Below are 16,785 nucleotides of genomic sequence, written 5' to 3'. Positions count from 1 at the left end.
GAAAAATTAGAAAAATTTATATCTATGTTTGTGCAATGTATAACGATGGCAAAGCATGAGGTTGACCTTGGTTTGTCCCCGTTTCTATGTTTTGTGCGTATTTATCGTTCTTTTAAAAGGGAAAAATGCATAGAAACCCTATCTAACCGATCAATGATGCAAAATGCTAAGAGTTGGATGAAGAGGGGCTGAAACACTGAAAGATAAAGGAAAAGATTTGATTTATGCATTGCACTTGGCATATAGGAACCGGTTTGAATAAAGAGGATGGTAGCATGAGTATATGGCTCGGTGCCTCCTTTCAACGCAGCACGCGTTAGTGAAATTCATGGAAAGAATGCTTTATGCACCATGCACGATGCTGATTTTTCTTTTGTCTGAGCACATAGCCATACACAATTTGCATTAAGCATAACAATTAAAATGTATTAGAAAAACCTCCTGGATGCATGGCACCTATCTTACTTAGGCTGTGACCAACGATGAGAGTGAGAGGACGTCCCAAGCTGTAGGTTAATCGTTGGGTCCTAAAGGGAAAGTGTAGTGAGGAATGGTACATCCTGGAACGTAAAATATTGGTACCTTGAGAGGAGTTTGTGCTCGTTTGTGTTATATATTTAGCAGTGCATCAAAGGGCTAATCCCTGCGATGTAGGAGAGCTGCAGTGGGGCTCTGACTATTAGTCGGTGGAGTGCCTCCTATATGTGTGTGATCGTGGCATTGCGTATGTACTTTGGGTTCTCCCTCTGAGGAGTTTTAGGGAAACATTGGACTATAAACTATAAACGCAGGAATTAAGCTTTAGGGCAGTTTGTCCTTCAGCCTTAGGTTGACGCTCCTGGTCCGCGAGGCCATGAGGGTACTTGTGTGTCATGAGCATGAGGTCCGGCTAGTGCTATAGCCAATACTGGCCCATTTTAGGTCCCATCAAAGGGCTCCATATCGACTTTTTTGTACCATTATGATCAGAATATGTGAAATAAATGGGCTAAACAAAGTAGAGTTGAGAGAAGTTGATGTATGCATATTGCAATCTAAGAATGCATATGTTTTAGATCCTACAATCCTTGCATCATTGAGGTAATAATAAAAACTTTATGTTTTCTTGGTCTTGTATGCTTGTTAAATAGGTAAAGATTCTAGATTTTGATGTGCTTAAAATTAAAAATAGGATTTTAATATCAGAGTTGAGTCTTGAGCAATAGAACAAACTACTAGTTGTAGATCCCTTAGTGTTAATACCTTTGCAAGCAAGATTCGGAGTTGATAGATGTTTACGACATTACAAATCAAAGAACTTTGATAAACTAATTTTTGCTTATAACAATAGGTAGTATCATTTCACCCTTTAAACATATGTAGATCAAAGGTTATTAAATGTAACCTAATTCAAAGACTTGATGTGATAACCAAATTTGAAGTCTTATTGTTTGAGTAGATCTATATGATGAAAAAGCTTATGGATTCAAAAATTTGATGTGTATGATAAGTTATTCATAAGATTTGATTATCCATCATCTCAATCTTGAATTTGAGTCAAGATGTCATAGCATTCTACTCTAAGGGTATTTGATAGGTTTTCATTGTGGATGAATTTTAATAATGTTTAAACAAACTTGTATGTATTGTATATTCACTTTCATTAAAAGGGTCAAAGTGTATCCTATTCTAAGGGGACTTAACATGAATCAAGTTAAAGTACACCAAGTTCTAAGAACATAACTTAACAACATTCTAAGTATGGTGTTAGATTAACTTGGGTGTCACCTTGACATATGCAAAACTATTCTTATATGTCCAATTTCACTTGACATTTTGTTTGAAAGTTCAACCCTAATTCATAGATCTTTGATGGACCAAAAAACGGGCCGGCACTGGCTCATGCACTAGCCGGACCTCGTCACTACGCAGAAGACAACCCCTCGGCCTCGCGGCCAGGAGCGTCTATCAAAATCTCTGCCTTCCTAAACATTGCGTTTGTAATACGTTGTAGTCCAACTGATCCTAACCCAATATTACTCCTCAGAGGGAGTCCCTTTCACATAGCCAAAAGGCTCGAATCACATACACATGGGGTTCCTCCTACGGCTGAATGCCGTCAACCCTCTGCGACTCTCCTACACCTTGGGGATTGGCCCCTCGATGCGTCGCTCAACATATAGACATTTCGTACACAAGTCGCTCGAGATACCAAATAAGCGTGTCCAGGAATGTACCATTGTCCTTACTTCTCTTTCCCCTAGACCCCACGACTAGCCTACAGCATGGGTATCTCACTGCCTCTCAACGTAGGTCATGTCCTCATAAACCAATTGCAATGCATGTCCAGGAGCTGATCACTGATACTTTTAAATTCTTTTCATGCTCTATGCATTTGGTGGATGCCTAGTGCTCAAACATTTAGCAAAATAGTATCGTGCACAAGTGAAAAAACATTCTTTTAATGGTTTCCAACTACCGATCGTGCTTCGTTGCATGGGCCTAGCACCGAGGTGATCCTCGTGCTACTAAGCTCTTAATTTTAATTATCATCCGTCCTAAATGCTATGCATAGAAATCAGCAACTTTCCCATCATCTCACACGGCATTTAGACATATTTCAACTCCTCTACCTTTCCCCGTTTAAATAGTGCATCGTTGGATAGGTTTATAGGGTATTTTGACATCATTTTATGTGAAAAAAACAGAAAAAGACACACTAGAACAAGAAGGTGGGGTTGAACTGAGGCAAATCCTCATGCTTCAGTCCCCACAAACATTCACAAACATTGCTCTTATTTATCCTTATTTTTCGAAACCCAAAATGCATTTTTTCCCTATTTTTTAGGGTTTTTCCACCATTTTCTTGTATTTTCCCTTATTTTCCTGTATTATTTAATTACTGAAAATTAAGAACAGGTTATGGGCTGTGGCCCTTAGTTCCTTCTTGCAGAAAAATGAAAGTTTAGTTGGTGCTCCTATCCATTTTTCCATTTTTATGCCAAAAACCCTCATTTTCCCTTGTTTTTTCATGTTTTACGTGTTTTAGCATATTATTTTGAACCACAAAATGCATATTTTTCTGATTTTTTGATTATGACCAGCAAGAACTCATAGAAAATAGCAACATGAACAGTTTTTATCCCACATGAACAACATTTCATCCATCAAATGCTATAGAATCTCAAATTTCCTTTGAAAATTTTGAATTACCGCTTATTTGCGTGTTTCGGGTTTCATGTCCATGGCTGTAGATTTGGAAATCAGCAGCACTTCATGTCCAGCACAATCACCAATCATCATTTCCAGCCCGTGGAGCAATCCGATCCATGCCGGACAAGCCTCCATCATTCTTTCTTCTTCCTTCTTCTTCCCACATGAACTTGCCTTTAGAAGAGAGAGAGGGAGGAGAGAGAAAGACTGAAATCAGAATTCTTCATAGAGACCACCATTTCTCGGGCGAGAGGCGGCGATAGAGTCCACAGACAGAGGGGAATGAAGCCCCATAATCCATTGGGGGGTTGTTTGCAGCAGCCATGATGCCTCTCATCCATTCATGGCGAAAAAAATGGCGCCCTCTGTTGATCACGTTTTTCCATTCCTCTTCATTCTCTCTCCACGTTTTTTGCTTCATAAGGTGCATAAATTTTTTGGGGGGGGTCCAAACTCAAAAGGCATGCTCAAATTTGGCCTCCCAAGTGTCCACCTTTTCATATCTTGACCGTTTCCTTGGCCATTTCCCCGTCCGGACTCCGAATTGAGCTCTGAAAAATCCTGGGCGTCCCGCTTAGCATCCCGCATTGGCCAGTAGCTCGTGTCAACCCGCACGACTATCTAAAAAATTATGAAAAATCAACAAGTGTCGCTCGGGCGCCTTTAAAGCACTTTGGCGCTTAAAATCGTCCTAGATCGAGCCGCCGCCTTTGACATTGAATATTTTTCCCTTGATATTCATAATTTTTAGCTATTTTTAAGCACTTCCCGTCACCTAAATTTCGCTCTCAATCTTAGTCCCACTTAATCATTGAAATGCTTCAAAAACATGTTTATTCTCACATCATAGGAATCCCCTTTAGGAAAAGCATGGTCTGATGCTTACATAATTTATATTATTTGTGTGACAACTATTAGAAAAGTCAAGTGGATGTGAGTCATAAGGAACACGGATCTAAGAAGATGACATCTCTATGTGTCTAAAAGACACTTGAGGGTCGTATGAAACAAATAAGGTTGCTATAGGCTTGATCACACACTCAAGCTCTTTGTCAAATACATATAAAAGGGATAAGAAAATCTAGGAACCTATCTTATGAAGATCCTCCCCCAAAAAGGAAGAGTTGATACAACCTTGAGCATGTACTGAAGCTTTGTTTCAAAGACATGTTAGAAATTCACATAAGGAAGATAGTATTGATACAAGCTTTAGTGCATGCTCAAGGTTTGTCTCATAGACACCTCAATGAGATACAAGAGACTACCATGCTACACTTGAGAGGCCCTTCCCCATAAAGATATAGCTTGAGCACATGCTGAAGATCTTTCCCAAAGATATATCAAAAACTCGTATCAAATAGATAGGATGCTTGAAGCACACTGTCTAATGGCCATGTCACTGAGAGAGGAGAGACCTTCTTCCATGCCCTCAAAGGGAGAGAGGAAAAACCACTTGACAAGATTTTTTTCCCATAAGAAGAGGGTTTTACAATTTTGAGAACGTGCACAATCTATATCCCAAAGATATATAAAAAAGTTGTATTAATAGCTAGGGTTCGGATACAAGCTTAAGCACATGCTCAAGCATGCTATCTCATAGGTATCTCAATGAGAGAAGAGAGAGTATTTTGACATTCCCTTAAAGGGACATGGTGAAATCATCTTAGCAAGCTCCTTTCCCATAATGAGAGGGCTGATATGAGCTCGAGAACATGCTCAAGTCCCCTCCCAAAGACACCTCATAATCATACCAAATCAAGAAGGTTGCTATAGTCTTGATCACAAGCTCAAGCTCTCTCTCAAATACATGAAATAGGTGATCCATGTATGTATCAACCATGTATGTTTTTGGTTGAGCTCTAAGCTTGTGTATACGTTGATAATGTATATGGGTGCCTAGAGGTTGACATGAATTTCTTCCTTCATGGCCATGAGTCTTTGATTTGATACTAAAGACCTGTAATTCAAAGTCCATGCTCTGTGCCTCGATACTTGGACTAAAATGATGGATTGTTAATACTAATATAGTGGGAAATACTTGGCTACATGGATAAAGCTCAACAATACAATCAAACTCTCTTTAAGTTGAGCATGGCCTTGTGGATATGCTCAATGATATCCTCTATGAGATTGATATTAGCTTTAAGACACATAGAAGATTTTAATCCTAAGCTTAATGTAATCGTGAAAGAGAGCACAATTTTATAGATGTCATGCTTCAGTATTTTTCAATTCACATAAAAGTGTACCATATTCTAAGGAGACTTGACATGAATCAAGTTAAAGCACACCCAGCTCTAAGCACATGATTTGACAAGATTCTAAATACAATCTTAAAGTAATTTTCATGATATCAAAGTATATCCTAAAATATTTTAGGCAACGCAATTTGAAGTCAGTTAGTGCATCAAATTTCTTTGTCATCAAAGTGACACAACTTCCTTTTTATATGTCAAAAATCATCTTATAATTTAGCTAAAAGGAGGCAACAATATTGATGTGCATACCATATTAATATGCAAAAAACTTAGTTAAGTTACAAAAATCACTTTGTATTATCTCATGTTTTTATAATGAGGAGGTTGAGATGTGTATTATATTGTACAAATGCTTGCACAAAGAGGTCCAATTTTTTGTCTCATGTTTTGGAAATGAAAAATAATGTAAATTAGGTCCCAGTAAGCTCACTAGTTGACCATAAAATTATCATTGACCCTTTCTCTTAACAAGATTGGAAAAATATAGTTTTAAACTATACTAGAGATTCATGGATGCACTTAAAATTCTCAAAGTCAATTCTTCAACCTGAATACATGTCAAGATGGATCTTTCCATAGCCAAGCTAAGGTCTCCAAGTTTGACAAAATTTTGGCAATTCAAAGGCATCAAAAAAGCTAAAATATGGATATCAATAAGCTCAATACCTATTAAACATAAAGCACTCAATTCTTAATCTTAATAACATTTTGGACAACAAAATCTGAACTAATTTCTACTAGAAGCCAACAAATAATCCTAACATTTTGAAGTCTTCAATTTGACCTAGTCTTCTTAGCCTCATCACCAACCTCTAATTATACATTTAGAATGACAAATTCCAAACATTTAAAATATTTGTATATTATTAAGTGACAAAAATGGATTACAAACTTAGCTAAAATATGAGCATAAAAGCTAATTAAGAGTAGAATATTCTTCAACTTGAACACTTTTAAGGTGCATGTCTCCATACCCAAGCTAAGGTCTCAAATTTTTACAGATAACTTGTAATCCGAGGAGAACACAAAAGCCAAAACATTGACATTAAGGTCCCATTAAGTTCATTGTAACTTATGACTAACCATAAAACTCTCAATCCTTTATCTTGATCATATTTTGGCAAATAAAATCTAACACTAAATTTACAATAAAATAACAACAAATGATCCTAAATTTTAACATCTTCAACTTGATCCAATCTTCTTAGTTACATGGCCAAGTCCTCTTCATGTATTGAGAATGATAATGTAATGAAAGAAGTTGAGAGGAGAGAGAAGAAGAGATGAGGAGAGAGAAAGAGAACAAGAAGAAGAAGGAAGAAGAGTAGAAGAAGAGAGAGAAAGAGAGAAGGGAGGAGGAAGCCATGGAAGCTAGAGATGAAGGTGAAGAGTATGATCTTGATAATAACTGGTTTCCCTAATCTAGGGCTCTTACACCTTAAATACCCCGGTCAGTGTGACGGGGTGTCTAAACCCTAGTCGGTGTGTATCCCGCTTGTTACAATCCATCCCCACTCTAAAAGTTTTTGCCCTAAAAAACAAGGAGAAATAGAGAGGAGTGATGGGTGGGCTAAGGGAGGGTTGCAAAGTACTACTCAGAGCCCTTTGACAATGAAGATTAGGTGTGGAGAGACTAGGGACAGCATGCAGTCCAGGACCGGTCTGTTGAAGTAAACTGGTCATAACTTTTGATAGGCTGCTCCAAATAGGGCGTACCATATGTCGAAACGAAGCTTATTGCAAGAACTTTCAGCCTATGTAGAAGGAACATGCATGTGATTTGAGTAAGTACAAAACTGTTCTAAAACAATGTGCAGTCTGCGGGCAGAGAGTGGGCAATTTGGGGCATGAGCGGCTAGTCTTCTAGCTGTTGGGGTTCACGGAGGTAGGGAAATTCATTGAGGATGGTTGCTGGGCACCAAGAGGCTTCTTCCAAGGGTAGGCCTTGCCATTTGATGAGGTATTCTTTGATGGATCGGGATCGTAAGTGCTTATCTCACTGCCCAATGATTGCTTCAAGGACATATTGAGTGATGCCCTCTTCATCTATGGGGGGGAAGGTCTTCCACATAGTCCAATGAGGAGCCTACAAAGGGTTTCAGTTGGCTAACATGAAACACATTGTGGATTTTGGTGGTAGGGGGGAGTTGCGGTAGGCCAAGTCACCAACTCTCTTCAAGATCCGGTATGGGCCATAGAAGTGATGGGCTAGCTTGTTACTGCTGCTCTCTTTGAGAGTTGAGTAGCGGGACTTAGGCACTTTCAATTCCCCCTCTTGGAATTCCAAATGCCTTCGTTTTTCATCAGCATAGAGTTTCATGTGTGTTTGGGCCTTCTGAAGATTCATTTTGCATTGCTGTGAAGTAAAGCCTTGTTTATTGAAAAAAGAGGATTTAGGGTTTTGAATATATGATCTAGGATATCTGAGGATTCTACTGAGGCGAGGTGAGGCGGGGTGGGGTGAGGTGGGGAGGGAGTGTTTAGGGTGGAGTGGGGTTTTTTGGGGGGGGTGAGGTGGGGTGGGTTGAGCGGGGTTTTCTGAGGTGAGGTGGGGTGGGGTGGGGGGGAGGGATGAGAGTGTGTCATGTCATGGGGGGGTGAGGTGGGGTGGGGTGGGTTGAGCGGGGTTTTTTGAGGTGAGGTGGGGTAGGATGGATGGAGAGGGGTTTTTTCATGGGGTTGCCATGTCGTGGGGGGGACTTGGCTGGAGTGGGGGTTTTTTTTTGGGAGGGGGAGGAGGGGTTTTGTGCCATGTCATTGGGGGGGGAGGGGGGAATTGTGCCATGTTGTGGGGGGCCGGGATTGGGTGGAGCAGGGTTTTCTTAGGGGGGGAAGGTGCGTCGTGTCGTGGGGGGGTGAGGTGAGATGGGGTGGGGTGAGGTGAGGTGAGGTGGGGAGGGGGGGGTTAGGGTATAGTGGGGTTTTTTTGGGGGATGGGTTGAGCAGGGTTTTTTGGGGGGGTGGGTTGAGCAGGGTTTTTTGAGGTGAGGTGGGTTGAGATGGATAGAGCAGGGTTTTTTCATGGGGTTGCCATGTCTTGGGGGGGGGACTTGGGTGGAGTGGGGGTTTTTTTTGGGGGGGGGGAGGGGGGGAGATTGTGCCATGTCGTGGGGAGGGGGGGATTGTGCTGTGTCATGGGGGGGCGGGGGGTTGGGTGGAGCAGGGTTTTCTTAGGGGGGAAGGTGTGCCATGTCGTGGGGGGGGTGAGGTGAGGTGGGGTGGGGTGGGGTGGGGATGGGGGGGGTGGAGAGGGGTTTTCTTGGGGGGGAAGGTGCACCATGTCGTGGGGGGGTGAGGTGAGGTGAGGTGGGGAGGGGGGGTTTAGGGTGGAGTGGGGTTTTTTTGGGGGGGTGAGGTGGGGTGGGTTGAGCAGGGTTTTTTGAGGTGAGGTGAGGTGGGGTGGAGGGGGGGGGGGGGTTGTGCCATGTCGTTGGGGGGGAGGGGGGGATTGTGCCATGCTATGGGGGATGGGAGGTTGGGTGGAGCGGGGTTTTCTTAGGGGGGGAAGGTGTGCTGTGTCGTGGGGGGGTGAGGTGAGGTGGGGTGGGGTGGGGTGGGGTGGGGTGGGGTGAGGTGAGGTGGGGAGGGGGGGGGGGTTAGGGTGGAGTGGGGTGTTTTGGGGGGGGTGAGGTGGGGTGAGGTGGGGTGGGTTGAGCTATTTTTTTTAGGTGAGGTGAGGTGGGGGGGGGATGAGGGTGTGCTATGTCATGGGGGGTGAGGTGGGGTGGGGTGGGTTGAGCGGGGTTTTTTGAGGTGAGGTGTTGTAGGATGAATGGAGAGGGGTTTTTTCATGGGGTTGCCATATCGTGGGGGGGACTTGGGTGGAGTGGGGGTTTTTTTTAGGGAAGGGGAGGGAGATTGTGCCATGTCTTGGGGGGGCGGGGGGCTAGGTGGAGCGGGGTTTTCTTAGGGAGGGCAAGGTGCACCATGTCATGGGGGGGTGAGGTGAGGTGAGGTGGGGTGGGGTGGGGTGAGGTGGGGAGGGGAGGGGGGAGCGGGGTTTTCTTAGGGGGGAAGGTGCACCATGTCATGGGGGGGTGAGGTGGGGTGGGGTGGGGTGGGGTGAGGTGGGGAGGGGGGGGGGGGTTTAGGGTGGAGTGGGGTTTTTTTTGGGGGGGTAAGGTGGGGTGGGTTGAGTGGGGTTTTTTGAGGTGAGGTGAGGTGGGGTGGGGTGGGGTGGGGGGGTTTTTGAGAGGCGGGGGGGGGGGGGGGGGGGGGGGGGGATTGTGCCATGTCATGGGGGGAGGGGGGTTGGGTGGAGCGGTTAGGGGGGGAATGTGCGCCGTGTCGTGGGGGGGTGAGGTGAGGCGGGGTGGGGTGGGGTGGGGTGAGGTGAGGTGGGGAGGGGGGGTTTAAGGTGGAGTGGGGTTTTTTGGGGGGGTGAGGTGGGGTGGGTTGAGCGGGGTTTTGTGAGGTGAGGTGAGGTGGGGTGGGGTGGGGGGGGGGGGATGAGGGTGTGCCTTGTCGTGGGGGGGTGAGGTGGGGTGGGGTGGGTTGAGTGGGTTTTTTTGAGGTGAGGTGGGTTGGGATGGATGGAGCAAGGTTTTTTCATGGGGTTTCCATGTCTTTTTTTGGGGGGGGAGATTGTGCCATGTCATGGGGGGGAGGGGGGCGGGGGGTTGGGTAGATCATATATTTTCGGCTTCACTTGCCATATCGTGAGTAGACAACTACTCAAAACTCCCTCAGATATACCTAACCAAACCCTAGGAATTCATGCCTTGATTTCCAATCTCCAAAAAGAAAAGAAAATAAACCATCATATACACATACAACATTATCAACTTAAGGAAAAAACTTAGAAAGGTGACAACACCACCTGGAGTGGCCACAAGAAGCTCCCACGCAGCAAAGGCTCCCTCCAAGCACACTTCGTCAAACCTAGTTGATGCAATCACTAAAAGAGAAAACCATTAAATATACCTACACCAAACTGACACATGGCCCTCTTGGCCTTACGAAATACATGATATTGCGACAAAAGAAACGGTCCTCTTGGACAAAAATGTAGATCATTTTGCTCTAACCAAATATAATCTACTTGGCATGTAAATTGTATCTTGTCAGACCAATCAAGCTAAACCAAAGTCACATAAGATATGAGGGTAATTGCGTTATTGAGTTTTAATCTTGGACTTTTTGTAAATCCACAAGTCCAAGCCTTCCTACTGATATAACATCAATATGGGCTATTTAGTTTTGTGTGCTATAACTTGAATGAATGACCTCCTTAGGCTCAAATATCTTACCCTTTAAATAGGCTAGTTGTTCGAGCTTCCCAAAGGCCTCTTCTACAGAGAGATCCGTGGATTTTGGATAATTTGACCCTTCCCTATTTGGATTTTTTAATGCGTCATTGTTAATACCCAAACTAGATAGGGATTCAATCCTAGGCCCATCACAACAATGCATCCTAGATCGGCACATTGCTAGATGTATTATTGTGTCCTCTAGTTCCATCCACTTGGGAATTGACCATGGTATATGATTGAGGTATATAATTCTTATTGAATCTGTATAAGTTGTCTCAAGAACTTAATCATGGGAACCTTCTTTTCATATTCATCTAAAAATCTATCACACAATTCCTCAAATGATTTGATTGATCCCCTTGGGAGGCTCTAATACCATTTTCTCACCTCTCCCTTTAGGGTACTTGAGAATAGAAGCATATGATATAGATCATCAAACCCACTTACAAGGCAAGTTAGGCCATATTCTTTCAAGTGTAGCATCCAATCCTCCTCCACTAGCCCATGAAACATTGGGATATTCCTATAAGGAGGAGGGCATTTAGTCCTCTTCTTTGGGATCAAGATTGGGTCCTCAAAATCTTTGTATTCCTCTTGAAACACAATATTAGTGAGTTTGAAAATCTCCCAATTCCCATTTTTGGAATACTAAATAGGTGGCACTTGGATAATATGCCATAAGTTTTTCAAAACCATATGATGTGATCTATCATTGGAAAGAGCTTGAAAAATGGAATCAATTGAGCTATAGAGCGCTTGATTTGGAGTTATAGTGTTCAATTTATGAAAAATCCAAAGATTTGACCACGTGTCCCAAACTTATGGGAAATTCCCATATTCCCCAATATGATGTTTTGACCTAATCCCATCATCTCAAGGCCCCTAATCTCTTCCATTTCACCCGTTATCGGTGTAGAAGAGTCATTATTTCCTTGGGCTTCCCTTTTTGCCAACTCATAGAGTGGTTAAGGGAGTCCAATACGACGCAATAGGAAATCTACCCCATCACTGAGATTGGTGGTACTTTAGCAAGGCTATTCTCATCTACCACCACTTTGCTAGAACCTAGGATAGTGATGCCAAGAGGCATATTCCACGATGGATTCCGTGAGGTTTTTCGGTAGATTTTGCAAAACTATATTTATTTGTCGGGGCTCGTACACAAGGTGGATTCCTTGTGCAAGAAGTTGACATGGACACTTGTCCTTTTCAAGCATCAGATTAATTTAATGTGCACGTGGGTGATTCCACAACGGATGATTCTGCAAAATACATATTAAATTAATGGACATTTATGAGTTTAGAGTGCACTCATTTTAAACTAAGGTTAGAGTTCCAACCTATTTAATTATTTTGTAGCTCAAGACTACTGGGTATTCACTTTTGTGGGTTTTATTTTATTATTTTCTAACAATTGTGAATGCTTCAGTTGATATGTAGAGTAGGCAGCAATGGCATTGGGAAGTGCCGTGCAACGGCGTATATTCAAATTAGCTAGAAGAATTATTATTTTGATGGGCGCACATCTTATCACTAAAGGTGTGGCATCAATATTTATTTAGGCACGCTTATTTATTAAAGCGATTGACAAACATTTATTATTTTTGTATGTGCATAGGTGCTCGATTTAATATTTCATTATTGGACATTGTATTTGGGCACATCTTGACTTTTGGGACACCCAAACATTTTACTCTTTATTTGGGCAAAAGCAAACACAAAAGCCAAAAGCATGCTAATTGTAAACTGGGCTATTTTTGAGCTTGGAGATTAATAAATCTATAAATACATACCTTGTGAAGCCCTCACACAAGGCATGGGGGGAGATTGCACCCAATTGGTTTTTTTGTCTCATGTCGTGCAAACTCTCTTCTTGTTTTTATGAAGCTTTTGTAGAGTTCTTTGTTATTGGGGACCTTTCGACATTCACTACGCGTGCATAGAGCACCTGATCTGCGCACCAATGGTATCAAAGAGAAATTGAGATCAAGGACTTCCAATCGCTTACCATCTCGTGCCAAGGCAAAGCTCCTAGAACAAACGGGCTCTATAGGCTGTCTCGCTATGAACCATCAATACCGGCATATTCTTGGCAGTGAAGAACCCCCTGCTATGCTCTTAGATCGCAAAGGACCACTCCTAGGAGGTGGAGGACCACTTCTGAAGATCCTTTGTAAGTCTTTTATTGTCACAGAGAAGCAAAAAAAAGAAGATTATTAAGCTTGGATTTAATAAGCTTTATAAGCTTAAAAAGACCTTAAAGCTCCCAATTTCAAGGAATTGCAATGGCAATATATACTGGTCATCATCGATTATGATCAGGATGTGCCGCCATCCTACAATGATTTCTAAAAATTCTTAATCTTTTTAAAAGCTTAAGGCTCTTAAGATTTACTAAAGGATTAAAAATTCAATCTTGAATCTCCTTCCAAGTGGATGTTCACACCAAGTTTACCCCGAAACTGTTTTGAAACTCTAGCAAGCCTCTATTCACACCTGCAATTTGGCATAGTTGATTCACAGCAAGCAGACTATCACACACAGTCTATACATAAGAATTTTTTGCTTGGAAGAAGTCTATCATCAATTGCTGTACCCACAAAAAAGCAAGATCGTAAACGCAAAAGTCATTTTAACAAAAAGCAAGCCTTATAAACCTAAATTTGAGCTACGTGCATCCTTCTAACGAGATTTCAAGTGTGTGAGATTTTTGCAGAATGTCCGATCAAAACATGGAAGATTTTATGGGTGAAGGTGATTTTTCAGAGCCAACTATGGAGCAAAACTTGGACCTAATCATGATGCAAATTCAAGAAGAGAAAAGAGCATGTCAAAATTTGCAAGCACAACTGGCTATACTTCAACTGTCGATCAAGACAAAGTGCAACCTGAAGATGTTATTCGACATATGATTGATGCGACACTTGATGCATAGTCTGTCATGAAAAAAGCCAAGATAAGTAAAAGAAATTTCAAATTCCGTACTTTTAATGGGCAATGTGATGGAAAAATTGTTCTTGCTTTCATCAGCAGTCAGTTTGATGACTATTTTCATGAAGAGCAAGATGTTGAAAAAGATAAACTTAAATGTGTCACTAACCATCCAGCAGACAGAGCATCATTATGATGGACTATTTTTTGCAAGAGTATTGATTGTCCCTCTACTTGGGAGGCCTTTCAAAAGAAATTTTTGCACAATTTCCTTCCACCTCAATTCCATGAAAAAGCAATCAAACAGTGGGATCTTCTATAACAAAGAGATCGTGAATCCATTCCGCAATACACTGAGCATTTCTGAAGTGCCTTACTACAACTTCGAATGCTTGAAGATGTTCCTAAGGCGATCCACAAGTACAAGTATATGTCTAGTTTGCTTGGTCACTTTTATGTGCAAGTGAATATGTTCAAGCCAAAGACTTTGGAGGATACAATTTCTTTAGCGCATGATGCGGAAAACAAAATTCGTGGATGAGAAAAGTGACCCCAATAATTTTTTACTAATGGTAACTTTGGTACAAAGCAATTCAATTCTAACTTCTGAAGATTCAATCAAAATTGCTTTGTTCCTTCTTCTTTCCGTAAATCTTGGACCTGACCCCCTGCTTTACCATCAAACACAAATTCAAACCCTAACCCTTCTCTCCAGCCAAATCCCAACATACCCTAATTTCTAGCCCTTACCAATAATGTCTCCAAAGCAAAGTCTATAGTTTGCTACAAGTGTCAACAACCTAGACACTTAGTAGTGAACTGTTAATCTAAGAAGTCAATTGTTCAAATCAATCACTTGGGAGAGACTGAAGATGAAGACCATGAAGATATGCCAGACTTCACTGAAGATGATGATGATATCGATGATGCTTCAGATACTTTACTAGGTATGCCAAATCCTCATTCATTATTAATGATGAAATGTTTTGTGCATGGTCAAGAAAAGATTGTGTTGCATGATAATGGAAGCACACATGATTTTATTTCTACAAAGTTGGTAAAAGAATTGAATTTACCTATTGTTCCAACTCATTATCGCATAAAGGCCGCATTCTTAGGCACTAGATACAATGGTACAAAAGAAGTTCATGATTTAGAAATTAAAATTGGTGATTATGTTGAGCGCAGAAATTTCTTAGTTGTGCCTTTGCAAGCTAGTGATATTATTTTAGGAATGCCTTGGCGTCACAAATATAATCCCAACATAGATTATTCCACACATTCCATGAAAATTCATTCTAATGGAAAACAAATCGCATTACATGGATCACACACCTTTGATAATTTTCCCCTGCTTAGTCACACACATGCTAAATGTGCATTGAGAAAAGGTAGCAAATCATAATTAGTATGGGTGAATAAAATTGAAGCTAAGAAAAATCAGATGCATCCTAGGCATGCACAATTTCTTTCACAATTTAAAGATTGTTTTGCTACTGATTTACCACAACCACCATGTAAAGCACCTTATAGACACGATCAGATTGAACAGAAAGAAATCCAAGCACAAGTTGAAGAACTGTTGAACCGAGGACTCATTAGGCCCAGTAGTTCTCCTTTTGGTGCACATATCCTATTAGTTAAGAAGAAAAATAATACCTATAGGATGTGCATTGACTATCGTGCCCTAAACAAGATCACGGTTAAGAACATATATTCGATCCCTAGGGTAGACGACATCATGGATAAACTACAAGGAGCTGCTATTTTTAGCAAGATAAATCTCAAATCTGGATATCATCAAGTACAATTGGGTACACCAGACATTTTCAAGACTGCATTTAGAACTCAATTTGGTCATTATGAATTTCTTGTTATGCCTTTCGCTTTGACCAATGCACAAGCTACATTCAATTGTATGATGAATCGTATATTTTTGAAGTATCAAAGTTGTGTGATTGTTTTCTTTGATGATATATTGGTTTTCAAGAAGAATGAGAATGAGCATTGTGAACATCTATCTTTAGTTTTCAAATTGTTGAAAGAGAATCAATTATATACTAACCCTAACAAGAGTGAATTTTTCCAAACCCAAATTGAATACTTAGGTCACATTGTTTCTTCTGATGGTATTTGTGTTGATCCTAAAAGGATAGAGGCAATTTTGAATTGGCCAATCCCCAAAAATATGCATGAGTTACGTTATTTCTTAGGTCTTGCCAGCTTTTATAGAAAAATTATGAGAAATTTTTCATTGCTTGCATTACCTCTGACGATATTGTTAAAGAAAGGTGTTGTATATCATTAGACTGACAACCAACAAAAGTCTTTTGATTTATTGAAACATGATTTAACACATGCACCTATTTTGCAATTACTTGATTTTAATTGACATTTCTTTCTAGTAGTCATCACTGATGCTAGCAGATTAGGAATAGGAGCTGTTCTCATGCAAGATTCACATCCCATAACCTATTCTAGTTGCAAACTTAAAGCCTCTAAACTAAGATATTTCACCTATGATAAAGAATTGTTAGCTATAGTTCAAACCTTACGTTAATGGAAACACTATCTAATGGGATCTGAATTTATGATCAAAACTAACCAAACAAAGCATCAAACATCTCCTTAGTAAGCCACAAATTTTTTACTGTCATATTAAATGGGCTATTTTCATTCAAAGTTTCCATCCATTTATCCAATATCAACCCGGTAGAGAAAATATTGTTGCCTATGCATTGAGTAGAAGACCAAGTATCCACAATATTTTCGTTCTATCTTTTGATTCCCTTATTCCCTATGAAGGATACCTATGACCATGTGTTGAGAGTGGAAAAAGACTGAATTTTTGATTGATTTTTTTTTGTTTTTGAGGTCTGAATGATTGATTTTTGATGGATTTAGAGTGATGTATGGTTGATAATGGAAGTTTTTGAGAGTGTTTTGGATGATATTGATTATGTTTTGCAAGTTCATGATGATTCTTAATAGAGATATGAAGCTTTGTGATGTTTTGATAGGTTCTGTTGAGGTTCTGATTGGTTATGTATACCTTTTGTATAGCTTCTGTTTTGTTCTAATTTTCTTTTGTATGAAGCATGGATTGATGATTAATGAAGATTGAGATCTATGAAGAATAGAGACAGAGTGGA

This window comes from Lygodium microphyllum, chromosome 25 (genome assembly GCF_053477565.2).
Source record: "Lygodium microphyllum isolate KBCC chromosome 25, Lygodium_microphyllum_v1.1.10, whole genome shotgun sequence".
Classification (NCBI taxonomy): domain Eukaryota; kingdom Viridiplantae; phylum Streptophyta; class Polypodiopsida; order Schizaeales; family Lygodiaceae; genus Lygodium; species Lygodium microphyllum.
This window is presented reverse-complemented; position numbering follows the sequence as displayed.